The 14,136-nt window shown below is 40.0% G+C and overlaps 1 protein-coding gene across 1 annotated transcript in view; it reads right to left on the bottom strand.

Moving 5' to 3' along the window:
• The window catches only part of cnot2 (CCR4-NOT transcription complex subunit 2), a 48,478-nt gene extending 34,763 nt beyond the window's left edge, over positions 1 to 13,715 (bottom strand). Inside the window, exon 1 of the mRNA XM_012958512.3 lies at positions 13,437 to 13,715. The gene's annotated coding sequence lies outside the window, so the exon portion shown is untranslated. The remainder of the gene's footprint in view (positions 1 to 13,436) is intronic.
• Positions 13,716 to 14,136: the final 421 nt, after the last annotated feature.

Below are 14,136 nucleotides of genomic sequence, written 5' to 3'. Positions count from 1 at the left end.
AGCAAATAATAAATTGGTTGCCATCACTTAAGGTGGCCATATACACTAAGATCTGCTCGCTTGGCAAGGTTGCCAAGCGAGCAGATCTTCTTCCGAAATCCCCACCTACGGGTGGGCGATATTGGGCTTATTCAGGCTAATTTGGCCGTTTGGCCCTGGGGCCAAACAGCCCCAGGGCCGTATTAGAGCTACAGGTATATGCACAGTCAGTTCGGGGGCTGCATCAATGAGCCAATGCGGTCCCCAATCAGACCACATTTTTAAACCTGCCCGATCTAGATCTGGCGAATTTCAGGCAGGCCCAACGTTAGTGCCCAAACAAGGGCCGATAAGCTGCCGATTCGGTCTAAGGGACCGATATCGGCAGCTAGAATCAGCCCAAGTATGGCCACCTTTACTAGCAGCACCGAAATCGTCAAAGTTTCCTCTCAAGGCAACTTCGGCGATTTCGGCAAATTGGCGCACATGCCACCCGGCAATTTACATTCTAGCCGGTGGGATGGCATTTTGGGGAGATTAGTCACCCGCGACAAGGGAGATTTGTCGCAGGCGACTAATCCCCCATCTGTCACGGTCCAAAAGGGAAGTTAAAGGGCAAGGAAAGTCTAAGTCACTTGGGGGTGCCAAAATGTTAGGCACCCCCAAGTGACTTAAATCGCTTACCTTGTACCCCGGGCTGGTGCCCCTGTTAGGAGAAAACAGCACCAGCCCGGGGTACCTGTAGCGAGTGCTTCCTTCTTCCCTATTCACGCTGCTGTTTATTGTCCGGGACAGGCGCATGCGCAGTAGAGTGAAACGCCCACTTCTCTGTTCAAAGTTCGGCTTCTCACTCTACTGCGCATGTGCGTGCAGCGAACAAGGAAGCGATCGCTGCTACCCCGGGCTGGTGCTGTTCTCTCCGTACAGGGGCACCAGCCTGGGGTAAAAGTTAAGGGATTTTAGTCACTTGGGGGTGACATTTTGGCACCCCCAAGTGACTTAGACTTTCTTTCAAAAAAGATATCTTATAACGGTTTATTACTGTTTGCTCATCTGGGGAAAGTAGTTAGAATTACTAAAGTTTGCCAACTGGCTACACAAAGTGATCAGTAAATTCTATTGTGCTTTTGTTCAGGTCAATAACATGTGGGAAAATTGATCAGGCAGGTTTGAGAATTTTCATCATTAGCAATGAAATTTGCCCATTGTCCAACTGTTTGCCGGACCAAGCCGGCAGTTTCCTTAACTTCAATTACAAGATATTGCTGGAAATGGTAATTTTTGTTGATGGACAAAACTTACTTCTAAGTAAGCTTGGTCCTATGATAACAAAAAGATTGTTTAAAAATCTTAACGTGTATGGCCAGATTTAGGCTAATGTCCCATGAAGAGATTTAGTCACTTGTCATAGATCTCTGCTACCGCAGAGATTCAAAATGTCTGCACATCGCACAAAGTTGCAAAAAGATTCTTCCTGCAGGCAACATCGGAAAGCTGAACCGATTTGTAGGCCTTTCCACCAGCGACACCTATTGTTGCCAGTGAAATGGTTATTCACACACGGTAGCAGAGATCTATCAGGGGCAGCTAAAGTTGGCCATGGGCCAATTTTAGCTGCTGCCATCGGTCCCTTAGACCAGGGGTCCTCAAACTACGGTCCGCGGGCCGGATATGGCCTCCCCGTCATTTACCTGGCCCCTGCTGTGTCCTCACCCCTGGCTACTACCTGTCTGCCTCAGCATGGTCCTCGCTGGACATGTCATTAGCATCAGCCGGTGTGACAGGGTGACATGACACGCAAGGGCCGAGGACCATGCTGAGGTAGACTGGTAGTAGCCAGGGGTGAGGGCTGGGGGCCGTAGTTTGAGGACAAACTATAGTCTGGCCCCTCAACAGTCTGAGGGGCCGTGAACTGGTCCCCTGCTTAAAAAGTTTGAGGACTCCTGCTTTAGACCTATTCGGCAGCTTATCTGCCCGTGTATAGGCACGGACAGGCCTGCCTGACCGACATCTGGCCTGAAATCTGCAGATCTCAATCGAGCAGGTTTGATTTTTCCGTCAGATCAGGGACCGCATCAAGGAGCCAATGCTGTCCCAGATCCAATAAACCGACGGCGCCAATACCCACCGTTTGGCCCTAGGGCCAGAAGTTTTGCAAGACATACCTTTTTAGAACTTATTTAACATTCATAGATGACATAATGTACCAAGTTAATTGTGAGAATCCCATAGGTTAATCCTAACCCACCCAAAGATGTTAGGACAGCATTTATATCATGAGCTGATAAACTGCAGGGTAGAGATAAGAGTAATTAAAGGAGAGACATTTTGGCATTTTACTGCCAATAGATTTGCCACATTAGTGCCACCTAGAATGCTGTATTTATTCCGCAGAAAGCTTTATTATACCCGAGTAAAGATCCCTAGAAGCTCCCTCTGATAGCAGCTGCCATATTAGCTTGGTCTTAGTAGCTTCCTCCTGCAGTTATAGCAGTTGGAAGCTCAGATCACACATTCCTGAAGGGGGGAGGGGGAGTGAATTCTTATGCATTTTTATGGGACGGGAGAGCAGGAGAAGTGAGAGAGGAGAGAACTGAGCAGACTCGTGCCCCAAACCTAAAGAAGTCCTAAAAGAGAGGAAGTCTGATACCGAAGAACACGTTCCCAAAAAGGAGACAAGAAATAGTTTTTTTTTTTTGATAGAGGATTCAGTGCAGCTTTTCTGTGAGTGCTTATGTATTTACATAGACCATTTCTTACTTAGTTTTTACCTTTCCTTCTCCTTTAAAGGAACAGTAACACCAAAAAATTCAAGTGTATGAAAGAAATTCCAATATAATGTACTGCTGCCCTGCACTGGTACAACTGGTGTTTTGCCGCAGAAACACTACTATGGTTTATATAAAGAATGCAGCTATGTAGCCATGGGGGCAGCCATTCAAAGGAGAAAAGGCACAGGCACTTAGCAGATAACAGATAAAACACTATTGTATTCTACAGAGCTTATCAGTTATCTGCTATGTAACCTGTGCCTTTTCTCCTTTTTTCCAGCTTGAATGGCTGCCCCCATGGCCACACATCAGCTTATTATATATAAACTATAGTAGAGTTACTGTAGCAAAAAAACAACTTTTACCAGTGCAGGGCAACAGTACATTATATTTCATTTACTTTAAAACTCTTTTTTGGCGTTACTGTTCCTTTAAGCTAAATCATCTTTTGTTCTGTATGCCCTTTTACCTTTAACACAGGATGGTTTATGTTTATTTATCAGTTCTGTACTGGTGTAGGACACTGCATAGTTATAATATCAAAATTATTTTGCCACCAATATGGATTCATGCTAGCTAAGAAAGGAACAAGTACAAGACATAGGTATGGGATCTGTTATCCAGAAACCCATTATGCAGAATGTTCTAAATTACAGAAAGGCCACCTCCCATAGACTCTATTTTAAGAAAATAATTCACATTTTTAAAAAAAATATTTCCTTTTTCTCTGTAATAATAAAACCATACCTTAATGAAAGAAAACTTAATTTCTAAGCAACTTTGCAATATACATTCATTACATATTTGTAATTGTTTTTTAGTTATATGTAATTTCTATTAAAAGCAGTGTCTGCCTGTCCTTTCTATTTCCTGCCCTGGTGGCTCTGGCATTTGAAATCATTGAAACACAATGCAGCAGATTATACAGACCTGACTTGTTGGAGGAACCTGGCACTTGCACCATTGTTTAAAAAGTAACAACCAGGAGTTCAATAATAAATTGATATTGGAAATGTCTTTAGAAGTATGTTCTCTTATATTAGTCAAAAAATTATTTTGGGGGTTGACATGTCCTTTTAATGTTTTTTTTTTTCCCACAGACGTATAGAGATCCAAATTATGGAAAGATCCCTTATCAGGAAAACTCCAGGTCCTGAGCGTTCTGGAAACAGGTCCCATACCTGTACAGTTTTATTATTACAAAGAATTAGAATAATTTTCTAAAAATGAAGTCTACTGGGGATGGCTTTTATGAATCCAGTGCTCTCTGAATATCATGTTTTTAAAATAAAATATTCTACACCTGTGTGTGTTTGTATGTGTGCGCTGTACAGAAAGGGCCCAAGAAGACAAAATATCAACATATTGGATACAGGTAGAATATACTACGTATTTGAACCTTTTCCTTATCCACATTGTAAAATATAATCCTTTAAACTTTGATGAAGTACAGTTTATGACCCCATTGGTTATTCTACATGCAGGAGTATTGGTACCCAAGGCTGTTTTTATTACCACATTTTGCCCAAAAAACAAAACATTAAAACCCCTAGAACAACTGTAAAGACTTATTTGTTTTGATTTCTTTTTATGTGTGGATTACTTGGGTTGTTACCGACATCTGGTGTAAATTTCATGTCAATTGCCCCATTAGAAATATATTTACAGAGAAAAATGTTGATGTGTTCAATACTTATTTTCCCTGTGATGCAGAATAATCCTTTTGGGTTTAATTAATGTTTAAATGATTTTTTAAACATTAATATCGGACATTTACTAAAAATTCTGGACTGAAAAAGTACATGTGGGAAAAAGTCATAAAACCTTTACTTTATCAATTGTAGCGCAAAAAAAAAAAACCCAGCACCAAAAATCCGACCTCCTCTAAGGAGCCCCATGTTCTATATATACACACACGTTTTAAGGGAGGGGGGGTTACGGCTTTACAGCAAAGCTTGTACCCAAAGAAGAGTACGCAGGGAAGACTAGAGGTACAGGTACGGGACCAGTTATCCATAATGCTCAGGACCTGGGGTTTACTGGATAATGGATCTTGCCATAATTTGGATCACCCTACTTTAAGGGGCTCATTTACCAACACTTGATCTTTGATCCAAATTTTTTTTAAGAAACAAGTTTCAGAAAACAAATCGCTGCAATTTTTCAGAGATTTACTATGCGTTTAAATTGTTAAACATCCAAATTCGACAATTCGCCAGATTAAACTTGCAGAGTTCATTTTGAATTCAATTGCATAGGTCCTTTCCTTAAAGATCTTTCTTTTGTCTTGAGGCTTTCAAAATTTCACTGGGTTTTGCCCAAAAATTACAACTTTTTTAAATTGTTGCTGAGACAATTCGGATTCAGAAGACAGAAGGAAGAGGAAACACTCACTTGCAGCTACCCCGGGCTAGTGTGGTAAAAGTTAAACGATTACAATCACTGGTGCCTAACATTTGGCACCCCCAGGTGATTTTTACCTTTCCTTCTCCTTTAAGGCTACATACAAAAACTTTTGAGCATTCGTTCCTCTGCCTACCTGTCATACACAGCATTTCCAAAGCACTGCTCCAGAAAACTGCATACTTTAGATTTCCAAGCCAAATATTCCACGTACAGTAGGTTTACCCTAGGCAAAACTGTCTTCTCCAAATGACCAAGTTGCAATGCTTTCCTAAATGTATCCGTTTTTATTAAAAAAAAAAAATTGTGAAATTTTTGAAAAATAATCTTCCAGTCTACAGTATCTTATCTCCCAAATATTTTAGGTTCCAAATATGAATGCCAGTGGTCCACTGAACACATTTACATCCTTTAATGTGGGGTCAAGGTACAAAATAAGTACACTCACCTCAAAAACCCATATATTTTTTTTATATATATATATATATATATGATGTTTTACACATGCCTTTCTACTCCAAAGTACCAAGCTGCAAAGCTTACCTAAATTAGGCAATTTTGATGATATCTCTGAAAATCATCTCAAAGATTTCACTTTGTAGTATCTTATCTCCCACGTCTAGGTACCATTAGGTACCAAGATAAAACATCCTAAATATGTACCCCATGGGTCCCCAAGGTGAAGATACCCCATATGATCTATCATTTCAGCTATTTCAAAATTAACACATTTACATCATTTTATGTAGGGTAAAGCCACATAAAAGTATGTTTGACCCCTGGATAACCATATATTTTCTAAAAACACACATTTCCCCGAGTCTAAAATTGGTACACGTCTTTATACTCCAAAGTACCAAGCCGCAAAGCTTTCCTAAAATAGGCGATTTTTATGACATTTCCGAAAATCACCTCAAGACTTCTATTTGGCAGCATCTTATCTCCTACAAGTCATTAGGTAACCATATAAAAGACACCCTTAATATGAACACCAGAGGTATTCTGAACAGTTTGATGCCCAATGTACATAGGTGTATCAAACTACGTGGCACTTGGAGACCCCAAAAATATACCTTGTGCATACTAATTTCATAGCTTACATTTACCTAATTTATAAACATGTGGCCAGTTAAGTGAGGTAAAAGCTGCAAAAAATATACTATATATTTTTGAAAAGTACACATTCAGACAAATCCAAAATGTGTAAATATTTCTTTCTAACCCAAACAGCAAACCTTTCCAAATATTAGCAGTTTTGATGGCATTTCTGAATATCGCCTAAAAATTCTGCAATTTGCTTTATTTCAGTTTTTTACATACAAGGGCAAATCACCCCAAATATGAACACCAAGTCTAATGAACAGTATGATGCCCAATTTGCATAGATATACCAAAGAATGTGGAATGTACAGACCCCAAATGAAAATAGTGAATATGAATTCTCTCACCTGCTAACTGAGCTTCTGCAAACAGAACCCCCGACTGCATATTATGTGTCGTAAGACCCCCTAACTGTTCAGAGAACCCCAAAAAAAACATTTTTGAAGAGTACACATTTTGACAAATCCGAACAGGTTTCGACGTCTTTCTACACCAAATGGCACAGCTACTATTAAAAAAAAAAAAAAAAGTAGTCAGAATACTGGATTCAGTAGTCGCACTGTGAAATAAATAGTTTTTAGGGAAAAACTTAGACAAAATGATAAACAAAAAAAAATAAAAATATTTGTATGCTTGTGTGTACATGAATATGAGTATGAATATGTGCAAAAGCGTGCATAAGGAAAAACCCAGAAAAGCAAATAAAAAGCTAACTTTAATAAAATGTGTATTGTGCATTTGTGCAAATGCATGAATGTGAGCGTAAATGTGAGGGCCAGTAAGGTTCTTCCCAAAGATTAGGGTCCCAGGCAGGAAGTGTGTGGGGGGGACGCAGTGGGGCTTGAGAAGGAAGCACAAACAGCAGACACATGGCTGATTGTATCTGCTGTAAGAAATCACAGCTTGGCAGTAAAAGTGTTAAAGAGGCAGCTCACCGTACGAATAACGTTTAGTATGATGCTGACATTGTGTTTAACAATTGCTTGCAGTTACAATGAGACTGCAATTTTACATACCCCGATTTTAGATTTTTTCCTCGCCCCACCAATATATAATTCATTTACGAGACTCTACGTTTTCTTGGATTTTACACCATTTTTTTCTGGTCCCTTGAAAAATGTAAAATGGGGGTTCTACTGCAGTTTTTTTTGCCATTTTTTATTTTTTTTTCTGAAATTCTCAGGCTCTGAGTTTTAACTGCTACTGGGTTGGTAAGGATGACTACCAACCAACCAGACAACAAATTTGAATATCAAAAGGGACTGAAATAATTAAATTATAAAACTGAACTGGCTGTCAGTAACCCCAACCACCAGAATATGTCCATCTATAACATACTAAAATTTACAAAGGTGAAAATTCCCTTAAAGCAGAGGGGAGAAATAACAAAACGCAAAACAACAATCAAGGTTAAGGTGAGAAGAGCTTTAAAAAAAAATTAAAAAAAAAATCTTACGAAAATAAATGTATTCTCGTGCCTTCGTGCTACACACACACACAGCACTGCCTTAAAACCCATGAATAAAAGACATTAAAGCGGACCTGTCACCTTAAGAAATAATTCCAAATTGTTTTCTATTGTGGTTTTCAAGCAAAATAAACTTTACTTACACTATATAAATTATTTTAATCTTAGTTTCTTCAACCTTGGAATTCACAATTGCAGCAAGCAGGCAGGGGCCATTTTGTGGACACTGTTATCAAAGCAGGCATTGCATTCTGCCAATATCTTGTTTCTGTGCCAGTATGGGGGGACCTTATGCCCATGTCCATGCACTGGTTACACAGTTACATGGTGAGGGGGGGAGGGGGAATGTGAGGAGAGCAGCAACATCGAAAAAGTTCTGAATTGAAAGTGAAAGTAACTCTCTGCCCCACCTCTATGCCTAAGGCATAGAGGCGGGGCAGGCAATATATGATTGACAGCTGGGATTTTTAAATGCTTTTATAATGGGTATGGATGTGGTAATAAAAAAATGATTTTGGATTTCATGTTTAATTTGAAATGGGCTTTTATTATACAGCTTTTTATGTCTGGGTGACAGGTCCACTTTAACCCTCACTTAAAGCAGAAAAGTACTGTTACGGGTTTTATTGAAATTTTTCGCCCAAACCCTACTCACCTCTCCCATCTTTTCCATCTCCTGCTGCCTCCTTTTCCATGCTGCACTGTAGGGTAGGAACCAATCAGCAGCAAGGCTGACCTGATAGGAAACCTATATCTGCTTGTGTGACACAAGGGCTGTGATTGGCTATTCCTCTACTACTGTGCTTCTGGCAGGGACCATTAGGTCACTTTAGCTGGCATTGAGTGATGCATGCCAGTCACTATTGTGTTCAGGCCCAGAAACATCTAGTATGCAATAGGCAACAAAATCGCTCATACACAAACTCTACATTCAGTGATGACAAGCCTCTGCATCTGCAAACTGTTTTCTGCAGACAGTGGTATACAATGTTTTTTTTGTGCAGTTTGCCTCTATAATTTAATTTTATATTTTCCGTGAATCTAAAGCTTCAGGTAACCAGTTTTAGTTATGACTAACTAGAGCAATAGCCACTTTGCATGCGCTAATAAGCAGAACCAGTGCAGACAGATAAGAGGGGAAGGAAGACTGTGGATCGGCTGGAGCCACTAAACTACTGTGCACTGCTGCTAGTCAGTGTAACCCAACTTAAAGCTAGCTTTAGCTAGGTGCACTTTCACACAAATCTGCCCAACCTATGGATGTTGGGCAAGCACTTGCATCAATACTGGCGACAATATGAATCAGATCATTTGAATACCCCTTTCAATGCTAGGCAACACCAATGCCTCGCATGAATTTAAGCCTGCAGTCAAATTAGACTTCTACGTGGCACGTACTTCACATGAAAATCTCTTTAAGCACTCTGCTGTATCACCCAATGACTGCAACTGTGCCGCAGTCAGATGGACAATTGTCAATACTTATACCCATAGGGAAGAAACTGCAATACTGGCTGACTGGGGAAAACTGGAGCTATACCGGGATAACCAAACCACTCATATGAGCACAGCCTAAGGGGGATAAAACACAACAGAAAAGCTGGGCAATGTGGCACAAAATATGGCATTTTAAACAAAACTAAGTCTTTTAGCTGAGTCTGTAACACAATCATATAAACGGGGAAAATAAAACCAACAGAAAAAAATCTATTGGACCAATACCATTAAAAAATGTAGGGCACAGCGATCTTTCAAAAAAAATAAAGAAAGAAGGACCTGAAGTTAATTTGTGACAAAATAAGATGCACGGGACACAAGATTATCATAGCAGCTAGCCGTAAAGGTAAAAAATTTAGCTAGTGTGAGTAGACCCTATTTAATTCTATTTCTATAAATTAAGTTGTCAAAAAACACCCCTTCACAGCTGCTACTGTAAACAACCTTTAAAGTGAAATAAAAAGCAGCAACTTTAAATAAAGTCTTACCCGGGTTTCCAGAGCACAGCAGTACTCAAACTGGATGACTGTTTCTGTGCCAAACCAGGTAGAGAATACTCTTTGGACTTATTCACACAACATACTTTTTCTGAGTCTGATCCAAGTCAACAGGAACAAACACATTGTAAAGTTCCATAATATTAAGTCAGACAAAAGTGGATGCGAGTCTGTTCTGCTCTAAGCCCATCAAAGTTGTGATCAACTTGCATCGTAATTTTATAAAAGCCTGTACTGTGTATGCCTTTACACTTACCAGAAAGAAAAACAATCCTTCAAATTATCCCTGCGTAACCCAGGTCCAAGTATCTGCCTAAATACACTGATCTATTATTATACTTTTCGATGTGTAAAAGGATGGTCCTGCGCATATTTACAAAAAAAAAAAAATTCTAGGCTTACTTTACATTTTAGCAAATATCTATCACCACAACAGATTTTTTTTTTTAAACATAAACGTTTACATTTTAAAACAAATGTATGCTTCTGAAAAACTAGCTCCAAATATGTCAGTAATATTTGTTTCACTTATACTGCTGTGTGCGCACAGGAAATTTAAATTATTTACATATATAAATATCTCGGTTTTTTTTGTAAGTCCCAGATGGGCCCTTGGTCCAGGGGACACAATGAGAAACAGGTCTTAGAAGGTGTCAGTTTCATTATAATGGAAAAAACATTAAGAGACATTAAAACACAGTATATGGTTGAGTTTCATGCTCTTTTATTTGAGATAAACAATGTGAAGGGACAGTTTTACTTAAACTGAAATGTATCTAACAGCATATGTGCTGTATGTATTCGAGTAGGCAATAAAACCCTTGCAAGTAGAGCTCTCTATAGTTTTGAACATATTAGGGCTTAGAAATTTATAAAATAGTTTCCCCCTATAAATATTATACATGTCTGTAACCTTATAAATTGGTAGCAGCCCCTTTTAAATTTGAAACCAACATGCAAACATCTATAGGAAAACCTGGTGATTTTTTTTTTTATATTAAAATTACATTTATGCCACATGTATCTAATGGGAATCCACTCAGTGTGGTGAAAATTGCCAGAACAGGTTTCACCAGCAAGTAATAAAAAAAAAAAATTTTATAAAAATATTTTATTTAATTTTGAAATTTCACATGGGACTAGTCATATTTTTCTTTCCCAGGGTACCACAGCCATGTGACTTGTGCTCTGATGCAAGTTGGAGTGATGCAGTAGCTCAGCAGAAAAATGGGAAGATAGCAAGATATCAGTAGATATCAGTAGATATCAGAACAGCACCCAATAGTAAGAGATCCAAGTCTTACATGGGAGTACATGGGAGTAGGAGAAACAATAGGATACATGGAAGCAGTTCTAATGTGTAGCGCTGGCTCCTTCTGAAAGCTCACGCACAAAGCACTAAGATGGCTGCCTACACACCAATATTACAACAACAAAAAAATACATTTGCTGGATCAAGAATAAAATTTTATATGGTAAAGTGAATTTTTTGCTATGTGATTTAGAAATAAAAAGTATACCATAAAAACTATGACAGTATCCCTTTAACCTTTTTGTCTACAGAAGCTGTGTAACTGCCAGTTTATCCACAGAATATTTCAACCTATTACTTGACATGTAAATTTTAATTTTAGGGATCTAATTTGAACAGGTGCTGTGAACTGGACTCAATTATATGTTGCTGGCAGTGGTACGTGCAGATATATATATATATATATATACACACACATATATACACTGAAACAAGGACAGCACTCCTAGGATATTATAATTATATATATATATATATATATATATATATTGTTCAAAGAATCGGCACTCACCAAACAAAAACGCCAATGACCTGGTGCTGACCATAAAATAGTATAAAGTCTCGCAGAAAGCACTCCAAGGGAATATAAAAATCAAAAAAGTTTATTTAGACATAAATGTCTACGCGTTTCGATCCATACCGGATCGTCCTGATGACGATCCGGTATGGATCGAAACGCGTAGACATTTGTGTCTAAATAAACTTTTTTGATTTTTATATTCCCTTGGAGTGCTTTCTGCGAGACTTATATATATATATATATATATTACTTAAAGAATACTACTTCTACTTATTTATAATGCATTTTACAAGGTACAGAACTGCCATTAGCCTAAAAGTTACTGTGGGCTTTTATTGATCAACATAACCTGACCCAAAGCTAGCTACACTGACAGCAGTCTGAATCTGCCTGACCCATGGGTATCGGGCCAGCCCTTGCAGTGCTGCAGTCGGGACTGACAATTATCACTTTAGGTCTGGCAAACTTTAGGTGCTGTCAATGTCAACATCAAGCATACCTCAGCAGCAAAGGGACATATAATAATAGGAGTGTTGTGGTTAAAAGTTACGAGTATGAAACAACTGGTTAAATATATTTAAATTATTTACATTAAGGTAAATTAAATTATACTTATTAAGCTTCTTTTGACTATTATAATAAACAGTTAAATCCATTCTTCTAATAGTCATCACAAAATACATACAGTAACCATCTTTATTTGTATGGAAGCTGTTTGAATAGTACAACGATGAATAAAGAGCAAACCACTGAAAAAATCATACCAATGCTCGTTGTCCAATGGGAGTCCACTACACTCATTTGCTAATATTTATCTATACATTACCCTGCATCATCACAAACTAATGTCTCTCTAAGGCAGTCATTCAATAATAATCTATACTTATCTTTACCTGTAAACAACTTTGGAACATATAAGAGTCCTAACACTGACTGCACTCAAATTCAGGTTTATGGTCACTCTTTCTGTACAGAGAAGAGCAAGACCAGTTCTGGATTAGTGATTTAGGACAAAAAATAGGCCAAGCTGTGGCCCAGGCAATTTGCTTGCAAGCTGATGGCTCCCAACACTAGGCTTCAGGATTCCTTTCTTTGCTGCCTGATGCTATAAGTGGCAAGAAAGGGGCAGTACAGCAGCAAAGCAGAGTTCTTCAGCCAAATGATGCTCTGTTACATGTCAGGCTGCTAAGGGATGAGCTGTAACACAAAATCACCCACAACCCTGAAGTTTTACACTTGAACCTGAACCAGGAAGTGAGAGAAAAGCTGCAAAATACTTATAAGAATAGCCTCCATTTCCAAATCGTTGACTGCTTCCTCCTCCCTGTGACTTGTGTGTGCCCATCCATTCCCAGTAGTTCCAGGTTAATCCTTGTGCCGATAGAAGGATCACAGGGATGCACATTTGGCCCTAGCTGCCGTTTCACTACAACCCTCTGCACCACGTTATGCTCTGTAGTGCTGAAGGGATTTGTAGTTCAATAACAAGTAAAGGCTGAACAAGCCAGAGAGTTCCGAGGCCTTCCCATCCCCAAGCTGGCGGCCCAAGGCCCTGCAGTTGCCGCGGCCTTCCTCCTCTCCCAGCCTCCTCTCTCTAGTTAGTATGCACAGCCCTGCGGATTTTCTCATTACCAGGCGGCCTATTCGCCCATTTCTCTCACACACGAACGAAAGCCCTTTTCGAAGCGTTCCGCTGTGTAACCCAGAGCTTTGCCTTCCCCGGCCTGAGCGCAGACAAAAGCCGCCTGGGCCTCCCCCGGGCTCCCCCTCCCTCCGCGCCGCTCTTCCCCCGGCCTTCTGGCCCTGCTCCCTTAATAAGCAGCGAGCACGGTTAGCTGGGCTAGGGAAATAAGGGCATGGCGGGAGTCGGGCAAATAAAACCACTTACCGCATGAATTTTCTTGTCTCGCAGAAGCAAGATGGCTGTGTATCCAACACGGAGGATGCTGGGTTGGTGACCTTTCCCCTTTGACCCTCCGCCGTGACCCCCCTCTTTCCTTCTCCCTCCCTCCCTGACAACGGCAGCTGGTAACCAGGAAGCGGTACGGAGCCGGGGCCTAGCGAGTGGTGGAGGGGGGGTTGCGGCCTCCTCTTCCTCCCGGGTTGTGTCCCTCCTCTCCGGTGCTCGGCTGTGGGATTCCCCCTCCCCTCTGTGTCTGTGCGGGAGGAGGAGGAGGGCTGGGGAGGGGGGTTGGCGGCTTTTACTCACATCTCAGCCCAGGGAGCAGGAAAATGGAGCCCGGGTTTGCATGTTACACATTCACAGCAGTGACTTTTTGAATTAAAAAAAAAAAGCCATTGGTATCGACATTTAGTTGCCGAATGATGTAGGTCTGCACATTGAGATAGATGGGTTTTCCTTTTTTTTTTTGTACGAAGTTAATGGAACAGAGATAGTAGGTTCAGCTGCTGATTTTGTGTACAGACTTACTGAAGAGCTTTATAATTAATATCAGAGACATTTCGATTGCAAGCTCTAGCGGCAGGAACTAATTGTCTCTTAACACTTAGGGGCAGATTTATCAAAGCATGAATTTGGGATTGTTAAAAGAACGATTGGAAAAAATTCGGACCAACCACGATAATTT

Source organism: Xenopus tropicalis, chromosome 3 (assembly GCF_000004195.4).
Source record: "Xenopus tropicalis strain Nigerian chromosome 3, UCB_Xtro_10.0, whole genome shotgun sequence".
Classification (NCBI taxonomy): Eukaryota; Metazoa; Chordata; class Amphibia; order Anura; family Pipidae; genus Xenopus; species Xenopus tropicalis.
Note: the sequence above shows the minus strand (reverse complement) of the source record. Positions and strands in the feature narration are given on the sequence as shown.